Source organism: Pyxicephalus adspersus, chromosome 3, assembly GCF_032062135.1.
Source record: "Pyxicephalus adspersus chromosome 3, UCB_Pads_2.0, whole genome shotgun sequence".
Lineage (NCBI taxonomy): Eukaryota > Metazoa > Chordata > Amphibia > Anura > Pyxicephalidae > Pyxicephalus > Pyxicephalus adspersus.
In genome coordinates, this window is record NC_092860.1 from 82275734 (window position 1) to 82296933 (window position 21200).

Genomic DNA, 21200 nt, shown 5'->3' on the forward strand with positions numbered 1-21200 from the left:
ATGCTATTTCATACACATAAATTAAATGTACTTAGGAAGGCAATGAGTAGAATTTTCCTGTTCTATAAATAAATGTTTATCATGTAAAATTGTTATTTTGCATCAGAACCAATCTTCTTTAGGGGCCCTAAGTAAGATCTGATTAGGGGGCTTTCCCTATGGTTCCACCACCACCTTGTTACATTTGACTTTGCACCAGTTTTATTCTATAAGTGTACCGTAAAATACATTTACGAGACTCATCAGAGTTGTTTTTATTTTCATTGTATAGCTTTTGTTCTTTTTCATGTTTTTTATATTCAAAAATACAAGCTCTGTCCTATAGAGAATTTCTAGTAAAAAGGCAGCAATCTGTACCTGTTACCTCAAGGAGGTCAATGTTCTATAACATTGCTTTAATGTGATATAAATATTTTTTTAAGTAAACATCTAAAACTTAAATTGGCCACTTTAGAATAGTCCAACGTTTTGTTTGCAGATGTGTGGTTTGGGTCATTATATTGTTGGAGGATCCATGACCTGCAACTGAGACATCACTTTCTTACACTGGACAGTATGTTCAGTCCAAAATATCTTGATCATTCCTGGAGTTCATTGTTTCCTGTACAGACTGTAACATAACCGGGACTCCACCATGTTTCACAGTATGTATGTTGTTGTTTTTTTATTCTCTTTAAGTTTATTTTTTCCTCTGTGTACATAGCAGTGATGTGACTAGTCAGAAAGCTCCAGTTTTGCATCATCTTTCCTAAGGACTTTTTCTCAGTTAGTTGTCACAATATTTTTAATGTTTAATGTAATACTAATTGAAGAAAACTTTCCCACTTTTTGGAAGGCATAAAGCACTTAAAAAAGGGGGGTGTAGGGGTACCAACCACACTATATAGATATATATATATATATATATATATATATATATATATATATATACACACAGTACATTGCAGATAATTAGATACTAGAGTAAATGTTATGAAACTTTTGAAAGAACAAAGTCCACTTTTTTAGGGAAGCACAAATGTATTGTATAACTGTACAGATTCCATGATAGAAACAGAGAAAACATAAAAAACTAGTCAAAAAACAAATAACAGTAAAAGTAAAGAAAAGTCCCTATCAACCACAAGAGGGCGGACACAGGTCAAACTAACACATTTTAGAGTTTTACCTGCAGGTAAAAGGTCTGTGCAATTCTCTTAATTCTTTTGCATAAAACAGAAAAGGGAACAGTAGATCCACTGTGAGCATCCTAAATATATAAAGTCTGCATAAAAGTAGCATAAACACAGGCAGATTAGAAAGTGGGATACCTTTTAGATAAAGGTATTTAGATAAAAGGCCACAAACTCTGTCACAACCCTATTTACTTAGATCATGAACCTTAAATGCCAGTTACTAGTACTAGTTTTCATTAATACAAGTTTTAGAGATTGGGTAAAAGTTTTCTGCAGTATAACACTATAACAGTACAAAATTACATTTTCATTGAGTCCTATAAACCACACTAAATAGAAGAAGCAAACAAGCAAAGAATGTGCCAGTAGACAGTAGGTTATTTGGGTGGTGATGATCCTGAAAACCACCAGGCAATATGAATGTGAATGACATCAATGTACATCAACTACCTGTTCCTGGCAAACTGGAAACGCATCACAGTGAAAAGAATGGAGCTTATTGCAACATGAAGGGTAAAGTAAAATATGTTCATTGAATTAAAAGTTGTTGAAGTTTGCTTATGATGTAAATTTTGAAAAGGATGTCATACTATATCAAGTCTTCTCTATATTTTACAGCTCGTCTTTGTCTGCTTCTTTTCAGTGAGATTTTGGTAAATGTATTTAGGGTTACCACCTCTGTGCTTGTGACATATAAAGAATGTAGGTGTATATAAGCTAATAATTAAAAAATTGACAGCTGCCACTGAAACAAAAGAGACTAAACAGATTGAAAAACTTGTTGTTTAAATCTAAATTGGAATGATGCTGCTCTGTAAAGAACGGGTATTTATTGTGCACATTTATTACACCAAACAACTGTTCTTTTCATTTATGTCTTGCTCAGCAGTGTTCTTGTTAGTTTTCCCTTGATCTTTTTATTTTTAAAGCACTCAAATTCTGTGCTTCACAGCTGTAGACTATTTTTTCACTTACCTTTCGTTCTTTATGTATATACTCCCCTTTAGACCTTACCATCCTTTAAGTACATGCTTATATTTGTCTGCTTCTTACTCTTTGTATATTTGGATTTTTTTCTTACTCCCACATTTTCACTTTATCCTAATTTAACTTGTCCTATAGCAGCTGGGTACCTGTGTTTGCTCATCCTGGTACTGTAAAATACATCTAAACACAAATTGCAATGTATCAGTTCTTTGGACACAGTAGCTCTTCCCAGTTACTCCCTTGATGTGTTTAATACCAACCCCAATTGGGACAACTTGACACAGAAATGAGAAAATAGGAGCTTTTTGGAATTAATGTTAGTTTATATTTGCTTCAAATTAGTGAATAAAAAATTGCAAAGGCATAGTATGATATGCAGCAATTTTGCGTTCAATTGCACAAAGTACATGCAAATAGAGTTACTTGGTATACAAGTAGGAAGTACAGGTAAATTTGTATACACAGCATCAATTGTGCATACTAAATTAGGTTGATCATATATATTGTCACAATATATATATGATACTTGATTCCTTTTTTTTTTTGGCTCTCATATTTCTTCTTAGATGGAAGAAGCATGTTGTTTTTCAAGTTCAGAGTGGTTTACTATTAATATAAATGTATTTAGTTTTTTTATACAGCACTGACCTATTATGACGCACTTTAAAAAATCCATATCCATGTCACTACCTGTCCCTCAAAGTGCTCACAATCCATATCTATATGTCATTAACACAGTCTAAATAAAGCCAGTTTTGAGGGAAAGCCAATTAACCTAACTGTATGTTTTTGGTTCTAGCCACTGTGCTATCCTGGTGTTTAGGCTGTTCACAAATTCACTAAGCTAAGTGAATAATTTCTTGCAATGCTATAATTTAGTTTTCTTTGTGTACAGCTTCTTTTTCTACTAGTAAATAATCCCCAATAACTCATTAACCCGGGGTAGAAAAAAGTTGCTGAAAGCGGTAACCCCAAGTCACACTCGGGGTAGGTAAACCTATGGGAAGTAATAGTAAATACAGCGCTTACCTGATGCACCGGCGTCCTCCATTGTCGCAATGCCTGTCTACTTTCTTCCTCCTCCTGTGTCTTCTGCACACGATGAGTCACCAGGAACTCCTAGGGTTTTCCTCCTCTGGCGTCTTCTGCACACGATGAGTCACCGGGGGAGTTCCCGGTGACGTTGCTGCTTGTGTACTTTGCCAGCGGGTTGGGGCGGTAAATTCAAAATCCATTTATATTGCATTTTCATGAACATTTATTTCACAGTATAATATAATAGAATAAGAATATTATTTTTTTTAAAAATATATATATATATATTATAATTTAATATTTTTACATGATTTTGTGTTTCAGACTTTATTATACTCATATTATTATATTATACTGTAAAATAAATTTTCATGAAAAACAGTGTACCGCTTTTAGACATATAAAACCGGAAAGAAATATAGCGCTAAGGAGGTTAACAGTAATCAGTAATATGTTATGGTCAGTCCTTTAAAACAGACTGCTCTGCTTTCTTTTTACCTAACACCTGAAATATTCACTATTTTAGTACTTTAGTTGACTATAGTTAAATATGGCAAACATAGGCAAATATTGGCATATTAGCAATACATTTCTACAAATAAAGGGGATATACCTAAATAATAGCAGAAATTAGATCCTGTAGGCATAAATCCCAGTAGTGTCTGAGATGGAATCTAAAATGTTTGACCCCCTGCACAATTAAAAATTCCTACATTATGATTGGGGGGTTTGTTTCTATGCACTGCCCATTTCAAATCTTCCACAGCATTTCTACAAGATTTAAATCATGACTTTGGATAGACCAGTCCATAAATCTATATTTCTTTGCTTTATTTTTACTTTGATCCATTTTTGCTTCGAATTTGACAAATCTTCATTCTTGTTCATTTAGATTGGAGAAATGGACAGACTCTGGTAATTTAGTGTGTAATCATATGTTCTAATATATCACCTTTTTCTGTAGGGTTATGAATTAATAAAGTGACACCTAATATCTGCTAATGAAAAGTTTGATGTAATAAATCAAATCTGTGTGCATTAACACTTCACTCTGTACATGGTGTGGACATTTTTTATCAATACATAGAGTTCTAGAGTTGTGCTGGACAGTGGTTATAAATACTGCAATTTACCACAATGCAAATCTATATGTTGAGCAACCCACTATGTGACAATTATTAAATATAGAGAATAATCCTCAGAAGTGATGTATATTTCACTTCAATCACTCAGACCTGCCTTTTATTATTAATACTAATAAATTGTACTTCTAAACTGCCAACATTTTACGCAGCGCTGTACATATATTATGGATTGCAAATGAAATACAGAGACAGACAGTAATAAAGGGAGAGGTGAGGACCCTGTCCAAGAACCCTAAAATCTAAGACAAGGCTCTAACCTTCCTCCATTGCCACCACTGGTCCTGCATTGTACAAGTTGAGGGAAGAGAACCAGACTGCCAGGAGGCACAGGACTGTAGAGTAAATTAAGTAATAATCGCTGTGAAATCTGTGCCCAGGACAAACAAGCAGTATACTGGTATTGAGTGACATCAGTTGGTGGCATTCAATTTTACAATGTAAAAGCTTTTATGAGATTTTGGTAATTGAGTTATATACTTAACATGGCCCAGAGTTAAGTTTATATTGCTATTTCCTAGTTATTGTTTTGTGCTTTTTTGACATATTTGAAATGGAACCTAAACTGCAGAAATGCTAGCACCCCATAGATTTTTATGCTATGTGACTTTTATTGTCTACTTTAATAGCTATGATATTCACTGTTCAGGCAATGCTGCAAAAACAATACAAAGACTGCACAACAAGTTGGCTTCTTTTCCTAGTGTTCCTAAAGAAATATGACAGATTGTCTGCATGGATGAACCATATTAGTATGTTCTAAATGCCACTGCAAGATAAACTTCTATCAGCACTGTAATACAGTTAGCTGTGGACAAGGATAGACTGGTTATAAACTAAATTCACTGCTTACTGTGCTTACCTTGGTAAGCTTAATATGACCTAAATATTATTATTATAAAATTACCATTTTTTAATATACAAGGAACTGGTCCTATTATTACTGCACTAAAATATTCAAAAAGAAAAAAAACCCATTAAAGCAGACCTATGGGCAAAAAACAAAAAACACCAAATATGCATTGTGTTCACATACTTCCAGAACACTGGATATCAAGGCAAGTAATAACCCTATTTCCTAGTCTAGCTTTGCAGTTCCAGTGGCGTATGTCCATCTGCAGCCTGCTTGGACAACAAGAGAATTATTGCTTCTGTTCAGTGAGCAGTCAGTGACCTAAGAAATTGTAAAGCTGAATCAGGCAGAGCAGAGTGATTCTCCTGGTTGCTCAGTGTTATAGAATGTGGGACTCACAAGAGCTTGTTGAAAACCTTTGGCAGGTAAAACAGTTCTGATATATGTGTTTTAGCTATATATTCTGCTGTTTAACCTCAAAATAATTTTAAGCCAAATTAAGTAAACATTCAAACATTAAACTTGTTATAGTGTGTGCATTTAACAACTAAGTCTATACAGCTAACCTTATTTTAACTTATAATAGATTTAATGTACAGCGCTGCGTAATATGTTGGCGCTATATAAATCCTGTTTATTAATATTAATAATAATATTAATAATAATAGCTATAAATCTACAGGAGAGCATGTTTCAGCACCCATAGCATGCATGTTCATGCACAAAATGTTGATCATAGACCTCCCTGGATATTCAGATGGTGCCTATACAATATAATGCCCATATATATATATATATATTTATAACTTATATATTGTCCATTATACAGAATTAAAGGTCACTTTCATAATGAATAACTTTGTGTTAAGAATTGCAGTGGTTGCTGTTCTGTTTCATATGTCAATGCATGCTATTACATACAGTTAGGTCCATAAATATTTCGACAGAGACAACTTTTTTCTAATTTTGGTTCTGTACATTACCACAATTAATTTGATAATAAAAGTCTTTAGTGCCTCACATTTTTATGCAACCTTTTTGCAATGTTTTTGTTCTGAATTAAAGCTGAAAGTCTGAAGTTCAACTGCATCTGAGTTGTTTCATTTAAAATGAATTGTGGTAATGTACAGAACCAAAATTAGAAAAAGTTGTCTCTGTCCAAAGATTTATGGACGTAACTGTACCTCCTAATACCCAGGCTATGCAAACAGTATGGCCACTTGCTGATGTCAAAATCCACAGGCAGCCTAATTCCTAAATAGGATAAAGAAGGTAATTCCTAGAGAGTTTTACTTGACGAGTGCAGTACAAAGGATGTTTTCCATTATTTGATGTATAGGGAGACCATGACTTCCCTAAGGCATGTCTCTAGGATGAGAAATTTAACTGAATTGAATGTGCTTCTATTGGTTGGCACAAAACATTTTACCACATACAACACAATCCCTATCAGTTTCCATCAATATTAAATCAGATTTATTATTACACCCCTGCCTGTCTCAGATTTAATATTACACGCCCTACTACACCCCTGCCTGTCTCACTCAAAGGGGAAGATACCTCCCCCAGAGTGAGGTCATGATACCAGACCCCACCTATTCCCCCATCACAGGTCTGAGCCTGCAAAGGGAGAGTGGGTGGGCTGTATTCAGAGAGACAACCCGGCCCACGGCCCCGAGCCAGTGATCTGTACAGAGACGTGGTCCTTCTCCTGTCCCGCGGGGGGGCCCACCTGCCAGAGCCATGGACCACCAAAGACCTCTTTGTAAAAAGAAGTGAGGGCCCACGTTCCCACCCGTGCCCGCCCCACTACACCCCTGCTTATAGTGTATTTACAGCTTTAGGAAAGGGATTGCACAGCTAAAGACTGTACTAAATAGCACTAAACAGGATAGGGGAAATTGAAAAATACCAAGAACACAACAATATTCACTTTGCTGAGGCAGCATGCTCTCTGATTGGTATCAGGAGAGACCACCAATAAATACAATGCACTATATTTCAATAACATCAACAACCTTGCTTAAGTTCCACAGATGAATTTGTCCTCTGAACCTTAAATACATTATAAATAAATCACATTGGTCTTCTATATAACAAGATGGCACATCTTTAATGGTGTATGATAACATCAGGTAAGTGGAAAAGCTTTGTAGGTCCCTCAGAGGTAAAAGAGTACTGGTATCTATCTTTGGTTAAGGAAACTTCTAGACAAGTCCATCTTTGGGAGGCTCTTCTTCCAGCTTGCAAAGAAAATAATGTTCTTGCATAATGACTGTTGTAGACATCTTCAATGAGTCTGTTAATCCTTTTTCTGTTAGAAGGTTTCCTGATGTGAACTGTCAGTCATGTCAGCTTCAAGTCTTCCTCAAGTCTTGAGGAATGAATTTGTAGTAGCTTGCAGGTTGGGTCATACATCTGTTGCAGGAACATAAAAGCAATTTCTTTGCAGCTATCATCAAGTGAAGGGACGTTACTGTTTTTGAATTTGCTTAACAAAAGTATTACAAATGTACACACTGTTCAAAATTAGGTTCTAGAATGAGGAGCATCAATGAACCAACCATTTGTGGTCCTTTAGGCACAAAGATTATTACAAAGACCTGTGTACTTTTCCTATACCTTATGGACTGTGCTGGGATCTAACTGGTCAAATCAATAAAGTCATAAACATGAGGAACATCTTCTGGTAAAGAGATTTCCTATAGGGGTTTGACTGGGCTTAATTGGTATGGGATGATACATTTCTTCAGTTACTTTTTACTTAAAAGTTTACTTATTGTTCACCAGGTGAATTATTACCTTATAATGGATAATTCACTTAGCCTAGTGATTGTAATGAAAACCCACTTTTCAAAGAACACTCAATCACGTACAAGGAAATCTTTCAAAAAATGGTGAGAGACTGAAGCTACGTACACACTTCCAATAATTATCGTTGGTAAACGAACGACGAACGATCCTGCACGATATCGGCGAACGATCGTATAGCACCGATCCTGTACATGCAGATAACGACACGATCGTTCAACGATATTGTACACACAATAGATGCGATCGTTTGAGCGGTACAGGAAGTGACGTGTACGACAGGAAGTGAACGAACGTTCGTTCATCACGCATGCTCAGACCATGGATGATCAATGAACGACCGTACACACGATAGATGGTAAACGATCATCGTCCAATCCGATCCGCCGGTCCGGTCGTTCATTTCCAGCGACTATTCTCGTTCGTCGGCGTCGTTGGTTACTTTTTTTACGAACGATTTTTGACCAATCGATCGTTCGTCGTTCGTTCGTCGTTCATTTCCAACGATAAAAATTGGAAGTGTGTACGCAGCTTGAGAGAAGCTTGATCAGATAGATGAAGCCAGCAGAGCTTTATCTAATTACTAAGCTTAATTAATAAGCAAGCACATATTCACTTTGCTTTGTGAACAGCCTATTGGGAAGATGAATTACTTGAGTGGCTTTTATGTTGGAAATAATTAATTCTTCAAAAGGGTTGTATACTCACCAGGATGAGTTATCACCTTGCAATGGATTATTCACTCATCCTAAATGTACTATTAATAATTTACTGAATTTTTTTATGTATGTCCTGGCACAAAAAAACCTTGAAAGAGTATGAACTTTTTCATGAGTGTAACTTGCATGTCTATAATCAGGACCGCTGCCAATGAGTGGCTTCATGGGGTTTGTAGGTTCTCCCTGTGTTTGCGTGAGTTTCCTCAGCGAACTCCAGTTTTCTCCCATATTCCAAAAAATACAGGTAGGTTAACTGCCCCCCCCCAAAAAAATGGCCTTAGACTGTATAATGACATATGACTGAGGTAGGGACATCAGATTGTGAGCCCCTTTGAGGGACAGCTAATGACATGGCTATGGACTTTGTAAAGCGCTTGGTAATATGTCGGCATTATGTAAATATTGGATAATAGTAATGACTATTTTACGGACCTTCTTTTCTGCCTGTGGTAAATGTAGGTTAGCACAAGTTCATGTATCAACACACCAAAAATTAATGCAAAAATGAGTGCAAACCTACAATGATAAATGCATGGCCTATCACAGAGATAATTAAGTGGGGGGTTTGAAAAAGCATGATCTTCAGTCTTCAAGTCTGTGACTAAGTATCTGTATATGACTAAGTATTCTGGGGGCTTTCTCCTTGGTGGTGGAGGTGGGGTTTCCAATGAAGCTTTGTAACTGGAACATTAATTAAACTTTTTTTTCCCCCAATTAACTCCCAAACCCCATGTATACATTGTAACTGAAATCTTGGTAGTGCAAGAATCGACTTAACTACATGCTTTCAGGCTGGAAAACTATAGTCCATTGTTTTGCACAGTGTTAGCCTATTAGGACTTAGTGATGGGGAAACAGGTTAGATACAACTACGATAGCCAAGAAAATTGTGGTTGTTGGCAACATGATTACTAAGGATTACAATGTTTATCACAGGGTTGCTGGGAACCTTGATTAGGGATGACCGAGCGAGTTTTTAAAACTCGATCTCGCAGTGAATTTAGCCGTTCTCGCTTACTGAACTTGTAAGCGAGAATGGCAGGTGTAAATTCGCAGATCGAGCTTGAATTTAAAAAAAAATATTTTCGGGCTGCGATCCTTGGCACTAGAGGTTAAATGGGTTACAAGTTTCCCCATTGAAAACCTCTAGTGCTCTCTGAGCTTTCCTCAGCCAATCAGGGAGCACTGGAGGTTTTAAATGGGGATACTTGTCCCCATTTAACCTCTAGTGCTGGGGATCGCAAACAGAATTTCCAGACCTGCAAGAATAATTGCAGCTATGAGAATCCACTGCGATCCCGGGGCACTAGAGGTAATTAACCTCTAGTGCCCCAAGGATCACAAACAAGAGGATTCCCAGGGAATCCTGTGAATCCCCTGTGAATCCTCCTGTTAAAATTTCCAAGAACTTGCGATGGTTTGCAAAATAGGGTTGCCGAAATTTCGCAGACTTATTGGAAGTTCAAGGAAATCTTCATGAGAATGCCAGAGGCATTCCTGCTCATCCCTAACCTTGATTACTGCTGGGTTGTTGGTGACACAGCTAGTCATTGAAGATTACCACTGCATTGCCAACAGCAGTCTAGACCACCATTAGAATATTAGAGACATTGATTTATTAAAGAAATGTACACATTAATTACAAAGCAAGATTTGCACTTTGCAAGGAATGCTTCACTGAGCTTAGTGAATGAGCTAAATCTCTGCAGCTAACCATCTAATCTTGTACAAGCAAAACATTTTTTAGATTTCCTTGAATGTTACTAGAGCAGACATTGCTGGGTATTACCTCTGCAATCACAGGTGGACAGCAGGTATATCTATTTTCCTTGAACTTTAACAAATTACAAATATAACATTCAGGTAACCATCCACAATCTGCATACAGTAAGGGTCTAATGGCTGTTTAGTCTAGGGAATAAAAAATAGTAATAGAAAGTCATAATTACCTTATGTCATAGTTCTGGATTATTTCTTTCCAGCTGATTTCAAAATATATGCCTAACCCCTCCAAACCACTTCTCTCTGGTCATTTGACCACCCCCTGCTAAGTATCATAATATAGGATGCAGGACTAGTGGTCTAGCATTTATTTGAGGTTATTAAGGGTCCCTCACATTCTGGGACTGGAGCACTAGAGGAGACTAGTATTGTGTGAGTAGGAAACTCCCTTCTGTGTTCTTCAGGACCAAACATAGGCAGGTATGTTTTACTTTGATTTAGTTTACCTGTAAAAAAATGTATGATAATTCTGGCACTTGTATGTTGGAAAACAAGGCAGAAGTGCATTTAAAGAGGAAGGGCAGGTGAAAAGGGAAATTTCATATACTGATTCCTTAGTTCCTCTTTGACTATTATAAACATAGTTAATACCTGCCTTATATCATGTTAGTCATTGATTAATGCAGAAAGTGTGTAATAAAACCTTTATGGGATAAGGTAATTTAATTAAAATGCATTATTTTGGAATAGCTTTATATAGTTGTATCCCTTCCTTTATGTTCATATATTTATACATATATAATTATATCATTTCTTCCATTTTTTATAATTAGGTCCATTATTCAGACTTTATATTGTTAGATCCTTTTTTATGCTGTATATAATTAGATCCTTTTTATGCTTTATATAGTTAGATCCATTTGTTCTTGCTTTTTTTAAATCAATCCTTTCTTCAGGCTTTATAGAAGTGGATTTCTTCTTTAGGTTTTCTTTATACTATATACAATAATTTCCCATCATCGCTTTAAATCATTAGATCCCTTCATCTAAAATTAGATCTCCTTTTCAGGTTTTATGACATTAGATTCTTTGTTAATTCTGTATATAGTAAGATGCCTTATACTGTATATAATCAGGCCTCCTCATCAGGTTTTTTTATAGTTAGATCCCTTGTAATGCATGTAGTTAGATCCCTTCTTCATACTTTATTTAATGAGATCTTTTCTTCCGGTTATTTATATTTAGATCCCTTGTTCATGCTGTATATAGTAAGATCTCTTGTTTATACTATATATATTGAAATCTCCTCGTCAGGTTTTCTATCATTAGATCCCTTGTTCACGCTGTGTATAGTTAGATCTCCTGTTCATGCTGTATGTTGTTATCCCTTTCATGATGTATATACAGTAATTAGATCTCCTAATTATCATTAGATTCCTTATTCATGCTGCATATATTACCGGTATATCCCTTCTTTGCGATATTTATACTTAGATCTCTCAGGTTTATATAAATTGATAACTTTTTAGGGCTTTATATAATTAGTTTTAATAAAAGATTCTAAAAAAGATCCGTTGTTCAGACTTTAAATATTGACAACACTTTTTCAGTCTTCGTGATATTGGATTCCTTCTTCAGAATTGTTTAAATTGTAATAATGAATGTAAGCCATCCTAAAAGCTAGCATTTATTCAATAAAGGACATCACCTAAACTACAAATTTAAAATACTGAAATAAACTCCCATAAAGCTGCAAATGTCTGACTCCTGTGTTTTGCTGTAGAACTAAGTTTAGCATAGTAAATAGTGCAAGCAGCAGCAGTTAATAATGCAGCTATGCAGTGACAGTGAAGATCAGTGAATTGGTTGTATTGCTGTGTAATGTGAAACCAACAGGCTGTCCTGCTTCCTTCTCCCAGCCTCTCACCCTGTGCTTTGACACATTCACACAGTCAGTCCCCTCTAAATTCAGGGACAGCCCAGCATGTAGCAAGTGTGCTGCACTATCTTCTGTACACTGGACTGCATCAATCTGGGGAGTCCCCTGCATGGCCACATTGCCTTCCTTGGGATCTGCTGTCACACCTTTACAGCACACATTTGTGTGACACCAACCCTTCTTGTGGATTGCTAGTACAGTGTGGATCTTGCATTGGATTTATTCTCCTCCTTTACCTGCAGCTTTGGGATCTGAGCATACACTGGACTGGTAAGTCCATATGTATCTTATTTTGTGGAATATGTTTGTAGTTTACTGTTGACAGCACAAGTTATTGTACTAACCCAGGAAGGAGCAGCTGTCTAGTGGAATGTGGTGATCTGTCTGGGTGACTGGGGACTCTGTTCTCTCCTAGGGTTAGTTAAAGGTCTGCTGTGATTACAACTTTCAGTGCTGACATTGTACAACTGACAGCTATAGAGGGGGAATGCTGTATGATAAAGTCACAGTAATATAGAATTGTATTCTATGGTAAATCATATTATAAAGCAATAGTAAGAAGAAAGTATAGGGGGTTATTTGTAAAATAAATGCAGACACTGGGATACAGATATGTATTGTATCCTATGAATATTATCAACATGTCAAGGGGTAAGTAAGAGGCGTTAACCCAAACCAAGTAAACCAACTTTTTTTATTAAAGTTTGTACATGGTATAGGATTTATATTAAATTTGTGGATATTGTTTTCAGACAAATCTGATGTATTATGCACTTTTGGGATTTCCAGCTGCTACTCTATTTATTCCTGCTGTTTTTGTTTTATGTTTTTGAAGTTGACATTTAGGGCTATGCCACACAAGCAGATTTATTTGCAATGATTCTCTTTTTAATATTATTGGTATTAATATTATTTATACAAATAATAAACACTGTAAAGCAACAATATATTACACAGCTTTGTACATTAAATAGGGGTCGCAAATTACAGACCAATACGAATAATGACACAGGAGGAGGTCCTCTTGTCACCAAGATATTTTATAATTATCTATTATAAAATGATAAATCAGTTATTTTCTAATAGATCAGTAATGCAGTAATTGTCGGTCAGGGACTAGGCGATTGTGTTTCTGTGGCATTTTGTGTAGGCAAAAAGATCTCCAGTGTCTGTTGCTCCTAGTTCACTTCAATGGATTTAGTTACAAATCACTACTCTGTTCTAATGTAGCCAATGATTAAATCACTAGCTACAAATCGCATTGAGTCGGTGCTATTAGTCATCTGGTGACAGTGTCTTTTACAGACACTAAAATGTTTATTACTGTAAAGATTTTGTCTTATTTTGCGCTGTGTTCACAATTGAAATCTAAGTTAGTTTAATTCAGGTGTTTAACAAATGTTGGTAAGACAGCACTTTGGATTGTGTGATTGATTGGCCAGAGAAAAAAAAAGTGTAATATGAGACCATTGTCTGGAAGGTCTTTTTTTTTTTTTTTACAAAGCATCTATACATATAGTAGATCTGACTGGTCAAAGTGACAGGTGCACTTTACTGTATAGGATATTCCTACTTACCTTCTTTTCTGTCCTTCATTCCAATGCCTGGCTGTCAAAATTACTGTAAACAATCCCTATAATATTTTTAACGTACAGATTCAAACTTGTTATCCTACATTAGATTTGATTATGTATACCACAACTGGACCTCCAGTGCTGATCTTTTCACAAAATATTATTAAAAACTAAATTGCATTACAAGTTGTTTTAACAATTTGTAATTTACATGCATGTAATCTGAACAATACTTTTTAGGACTATACCAGAATATGAAAGCTGTCAATGCTGACTTCTTTTTGAAAGTGCATGTTCCATGGCTGCCAGCTCTATGTCTCTTGCACAGCTTAGTGTACCACTGACCTCAAACAAACATGCATACATCAGGTGTTCTGGCACTTGATATATACATGCTTGTTTCAGGTGGAGTTTAATATATTTAGAGGAACTTTTAAGACCAGACCAGACTGATTATTTAACCTTTGCTCATCTAACGTAATATAATTCTGTTTATATATAGTAATGTTAGGTAATTTTTTTCTTTTTTTCTCTATGATTAAAGTGACTTCTTACACTGACCACCCTATGTAAAAATCATTGGAATGTCAGTGCAGGAACTCAGCAGCCTGCACTTATTTCATGTAGTCATAGGGATGGTAATGTATACAGCGCATTTAAAAAATCAAATGTTTAATATTAAATGTAATGATATACAAAATGTAATAGTACGCATGACGATGATGTGATCCTATAGTAATCCCCTGGTAATTTCTCTTATGATTGTCCTGTCTAGTGTTGCTTGAATGTGCGTCAGTCCTGTTTGAGGTCTGTTTGGCTGAAATGTGACAAATTCAGGTTTAGATTATCAGTTGACCCCTATTTACCCCAACAATGGACTCACATGCCAATATATACCATAGTTACCATCTTTGAGCCCATTGTGTACATGGCATGTAGATGCTTTCTGCTGCATACAAAGAAGTAGATTAGATAGCTGTAATCTGGGCCTATTTTACAAATATCTATAAACAAGAATACTAGGCCTAGAAAAAGCCTAAACCCAGTCTTTATTTTCATCAGGTGTTCCTTCTTAATTACCTGTCTACATCTATGGTGGAACAACATTAGATTTCCGGTATGGTCATTAGATATTTTTTTGTACTTGTGGAACAATAAATATAACAAAATGTTTTAAATGGTATATTTAACTGAGCAAAATAAAGCAAATAAGATAAGTTTATTGTTTACATACACATTATCAAGTAAGTAGTTGAAAAGCCATTATGGAGTCATTGGACCTGATTTAATAATGCTTTCCAAAACTGGAGAGGATACAATATTTACCAGCAAACCTGGAATAGATTTTCTAAATGTAACTTACTATTTGTTAGAAAATGTTTTCAGTCCTAGACCAGATCCATTCCAGGTTTGCTGGATCACCCAGGTTCACTTCTAAATGTAACTTGCTATTTGTTAGAAAATGTTTTCAGTCCTAGACCAGGTCCATTCCAGGTTTGCTGGATCACCCAGGTTCACTTGTGAAAGTGTATTCTCTTCAGCCTTGGAGAGCTTTAATAAATCAGGGTCATTGTTCTGGTATGTCTGTAGATACCTTAGAACTTTTATTGATGTGTGTGTATGTCATTGTTATTGTGTCAAAGAATATCAAGATATTGATGTGTGAATACACACACACATGTCTCTTATCCATGGCTCTGTTGCAGTCTGTATACCATTACTATCAACTATAATCCTGACCATAGGATCAGACCCTGTACAGATGTCTGATGCACATCATATGATTATCCTTGGAAAAGTTTTTATCAGTGACAGATGAATGACTGGGTGCTGTACACCTGTGCATGACCCTTCGTCTTGGGTGACGATTATCTGACATGTGTACATAGCTTAAGGATAGTCAGCTAAAGGAAAAAGGTGAGCAGGTTTTTAATAGTTATACTTGTAAGCATTGTATGCCAAAGAATATGTAACACAGCACAGCAGATGACTAATTTGGGTTTTGGTCCTTGCACCAGCTTCAATTTTCTTCTTTTTGCTCCTACCACTCCTTTTGGATAATAGTAGGAAAGGAAACCTTGGTAAATAATATAGGGGAAGTATGTAACTGCCTGTTATTCCTCTTGCATGACATTGCTAATCCTTGAAGATAGGCTACCTAGGCACCATTATTTAGCGGAGGTGGGGGGTGTCCTTGGCCCTATGTAAGCCCTGGATAGAATTAGGTTAAATAGGGCACCTTCTACTGTCCCTCATGAATGTTCTCATTGGAGGGGGGAGGTTAGCAAAAAATGTAGGTATAGGTTGTCTTTTAGGTAAATTTTTTGCTTTTCCCTGCATGATTATTAAATGGAAACTGGCTCTTCCCCCAAATCTCCCATGATGAATCATTTACTTTCTTTTTAGATTTTTACTGGTAAATAGCATCTATTTAAAGTGGAACTTTAAAAGGTTCTTGCTATTTTATTTGAAGAATCTCCTTTTCTTAAGTTTATCCCATCTATTATTTCAGGAGGTGAATTTAAATAATACATTAATGCTGCAGCCTCCTAGGATAAGTGATGTGGGCATCCCAGACTGCAGAATTGATGTGTCAAGCAAACATGTCTCTTTTGGCCCCTGATGATGGTGTACCAGAGCCTGAACAGCATATATTACACAAACAGATGAATCATTGTTTTTGACTCATTGTTCAATCTCACACATGTGCAGAAAGAGATATGATCTAGGTAAAAAAGATGAAAATACTGGGATATGCTGGGGGTGTACGTATGTTTATGAAACTTCATGGGAAAAAAGGTACATACACATAAAAAGGTGGAGGGTCCACTTTAAAAAAAAAATGTTGTACCCCTCATTGTTTTAATGAAGAGCTTTGTGGTTCCTTGTACCTCTGCTGCTTTCTCTATAACCTGGCTGATGTAATAAAAACATGGGATCAGTGTTATCTAATTGCCACTCTTAAAAGTCCAACACTTTGTTTACTTAACACGATGTTTAATTTTCATTTAATTATACGATATTACAGATAGCCTTTTGCTTTTCACTAGTACACAGTGTAATATTTAATCAGTGATTATATCCAGTTAACAACAGGAACATTGTTTCATTCCTAATGAACTGGCCTATTATACTTATTGTTCGGACACAGCCAGCAAAAATGGGGATATTCTTACATTTGTTTCAACATTAGAGCTCTAACAGTTTTTTGTCAAGTTACAATAAATAACAATGCATAGTAAATAGGCAGAAGAGTGACTGATTCATGCTGATTGTGGGCAAAAAGATTCTTTGCTTTGGGTCCTTTTCTATACAACATGCTGGAATAATATAAGCTTTAAAAAAGTACATAACAGAGTTAAGTGGTGACCAACAAGTATAAATGCAGTGTGCACTGCTTTTCCTCAATACAATCACATTTCCCTATGGTTTCTCCTTTTAAAGACCCTGTAAGCGCTGAAAAATGATCTGACAAATGTACGCACAGGTGCCCCAACCTCCATGTTTATTCAACACGAATGAGCAGATAAGTAGTTTGAATGAATGGTTTGAGGGCAGTAGTACCAATCTCATTTATTCCCCATGGGTGGCCTTGAGCAAGGTGCACAAATCAATATTCATATTCATGAAAAGCTTGGTTTACTATCTCAGTAAAATCAACTTTATACTCTGCAAATGTCAAATATGGGGTTGTTCTGCCCTTCTGTCCTGCATGACTTGACAACAAAGGAACCTACAAATGATTTTTAGATACAAATCCCAAGCTTACAGCCAGGTAATGAACATATTTCACAACGCAACTGGGAATAGGAATTTAAGTATAACTTTTAGACTACAGATAAAATTTGAAGAATGTATTCCACTTTTTACCAGTTATAATATTGAAAATTATAGTATTTTATGCAATTTTTCTGTGATTGTACTTGATTTACTGTTAGTATAAAGCATCATTTAATCATGATCAGTAGATATAGGCGAGGATTGATTGACAATATTGATGCCTCTTAACTACTACACCAGCAGATGAATCCTGAGCGTTTATTGAGACCAGGTTGTATTTTTTGGCTGACTGTTTTATCTTTAAAAAAAACATTCTGATAGAGCTGTTTATGATTGATTGAAATGACTGAGATGATTTACTAAACTATTATCAGGGCATTGTGGTTAGAGAGCCATGTCTATGCGGCCAACAATCACCTAATAAATTACCACTTTCAAGGGGGATGATTGAGCCAACACATAAGGAAACCCCTGCTAGTAGATAATAGGAATTGGAAATATCTGGTGTCTGAATTTCTCCATTGTGCATAAGCATAGATATACAATGCAATGGAACCATTACTTCATGTCTGTAAGATAGTTTTTAGTTCGCTGTACCAGAAGACAGGTGGGTAATGCTTGCATGTTAAACTGACTTCTTATATCCTTTGTATATCTCAAGAGTTGATATGATATGAGTACCAATGTGAATGCACCTTGCTATATGTCCACTTGCCTTGACAGAGCATCCATAAACGCATAAGCGTGTAAGAAAGTAGAATTAATATTCCTGATCCTGTACATGAATTTTTACAGTGTGCATTCATGAACTGATGGGCTTTTTAGAGCACTGACAACTTGACTATGATGAAGATTATAAATCAGCACAAGTCTTAGCAGTTGAACTTCACAGAATCATTTTTTCTATTAACTGCGTTCAGTGCCCAAGGTGACTTGTCCATGCCATTGGGCTTGAAAAGAACCCAATCGTGAACACCTCCTTTTTCTTCTTTTTACAAAGAAGCACTCCTCTACTTTCTCTGATGAGAAGCATAACGATATATTAACAAAAGCAAGAAGACACAAAACCTGCTTCACTGCACCTGTCTGGATTTTTTTACACCTCTAGGCACATTGTGCTCTGGATATTATATCCCTTTAAAGCTAAAAAAAAAACAACTGATGGTATCAAATTTAAAAATGGAAAAAAAATACATATTGTTTTCATGTGGTTCAATAACATAATGTACACACATACACACAGTGTGCACACATACAAACATGCTTTACAGGGGTTCTTTGCTAAGTTTAATTGAATTTAAAATATAATAAATGCATTTTTCACAAAAAAAGGTCTCTATACAAACTGCTTATAAGCCTTTGTGCTGCTCACTGTAGCCAATTAGGTTTTTATCTTTTAGAAGTAGCAAGGTAACTGAATGATTTTCATGGATAAAAGCTACAGCTTTCGGTTGAGTCTTTTTGCTTTTTGCTTTGATGTTATTGATGTCATCACATATTGAGCAGGCTTATACCTAGTTTTAAGTGATTTTAGATTCTAGAAATAGTAAAATGGTTTACTCCATAATTTTGTTCCATATATGTATATACCCTATGTTTTTGAAATGTAAAAAATAATAAATTCCCACATTTTTATGCATAATGTAACTTTGGCTAACGAGTTGCTGACATAAGTGAGGCACTATAGTATATAGGTAATAGAATAACAGGCTCAACACTTATTGGGCAGGAAATAGCCTGAAACCTTTTATAAATGACATATAGATAGAACACATAATTTCTTTTGGTGTGGCTTTGCCTACCAATGCCTCCCATGCAATGTGCAACTTAATAGTCAACATTAGATTAGGAGATTATTTGTCACGGGTAAATATACATGATTGGGTGATTTTATAGCTAGTAGTTTGTGTTCTTTCCAGTAGAAAATAAGGTTTTTTGTTTCAATCAGTTTTATTAAAATTTTTGAAAAGTCAGTACATAACAGAAAATATCACGTATATGAACATAGCAAAAAAAAAGGGGAGGACCAAAAATCTCCCGTAACATCGAGTATAAACAGTAAGAAAATACGTGTGACATTTTACATTTTACTTTTAACAATTGTCTAACAGTGCAAATAAGTGCTTATACATCCGCCAGAATATATAAACCGGGGGTAAAGGGAGGTACAGCAATAAAGTATACATGTCAAAAAATGGCCAGAAAAACATATATCCCTGCATTAATTGGAATGAAAAAACTAATCCAACACATGTATTAGTGGATCAATTAACATACTCATCTCTGGATATATCTGACAGGTATAGCAAAAAGCACTTGCATAACACTAGTTAACAAGAAAAAAAAAGGGGGGGGGGGGGAATAATTAACTAAACAGCCCAGGGAGAGATATGGGTTCAACAGGGTGGATAAGGGGGAAGGGGAAGGAAGGTGGGGGGGGTAGCGCCCGACTGGCCAAGCGCACATTTAAACCATCGGAGCATTACATATCGTTTCAAGATAATTTGAACTACACTGATACTCTCTCTTTGATTAGCTTGAAAATAAGGTTTGATGCTATGGCTCAATTTAAAGAAGATATATTTTGGAAAGGTCTGCAAAACAATAGTTCTGAGCTGCTTCCCTAAAATGCCAATAAGACAAAGTGGTCTTTTATTCAAATTATTACATTTGTCATAGAAAAAGAAAAAAAAAATGTGTCCCAGATGCTGCAAAAATAAAGCTTTGTAAAAAAAATTTATGCAAAAAAGTCTAAAAAACCCCCTCTCCTCCCTCCAAAAACAATCGCATCCTCTGAGAATCAGTTTTGTTAATATCTGCTAGATACCCTGTTCTTTTTAGAAATATTAACATCTAATTTAGTTCACTTTATTCTGCTGTGATAATTTCATAGTAGAAATGCATGTACATGAACGTTTCAGTTTGTTTGCTTCAATACATGATTATTAGGACAAATCATGCCAAGCCACACTGAATTAAATTTTTTTTTAAGATTAGTGATGATGTTTTCTGGCAGACATCTGGGACCTCTATAAAAGTTTTACATTTTCACTGTTTTAACAGCCAGATGGTTGTCCACTGAAGAAACACTTCAGAGCTGAGTCGATAGACCTTCTGCTCATGCTGTTGTGGCCAATATTCCCTTGCCATGCATTGATCAGCTACCATGATAAAATATCTTGGATATTGTTTCTGCTGTTTGAATGAAAGAATACCTTAAAATAGTTTGTGCCTCACTGATCTAATGCATTAAAACAGGTGTTAAGGCTTAGAACATAGCTGCAGGTTACACTATCACATACTTAGACATGACAGCTGGGATACCACACATGAGCTTTATAATGGGAATCTAGTTCCAAGCAAGACATTCAGTCAACTTTGGGCGTCTGTGGCTAGCCATACTATACATTTGGTTTATCTAATAGTAAAGTTTAAAGCATGTAAACAGAAACCTTTTCTTTGC

The 21200-nt window shown here is 35.7% G+C and overlaps 1 protein-coding gene across 2 annotated transcripts in view; it reads left to right on the forward strand.

Moving 5' to 3' along the window:
- Positions 1-21200, forward strand: part of ARHGAP24 (Rho GTPase activating protein 24) — a 413470-nt gene that overhangs the window by 97621 nt on the left and 294649 nt on the right. The window contains exon 1 of one of the 2 annotated variants that reach the window (XM_072405449.1): positions 12418-12653. The exons of the other annotated variant lie outside the window; for it this stretch is intronic. The gene's annotated coding sequence lies outside the window, so the exon portion shown is untranslated. Of the gene's footprint in view, positions 1-12417; positions 12654-21200 lie in introns of those variants that run through there. 2 annotated transcript variants of the gene reach the window in all.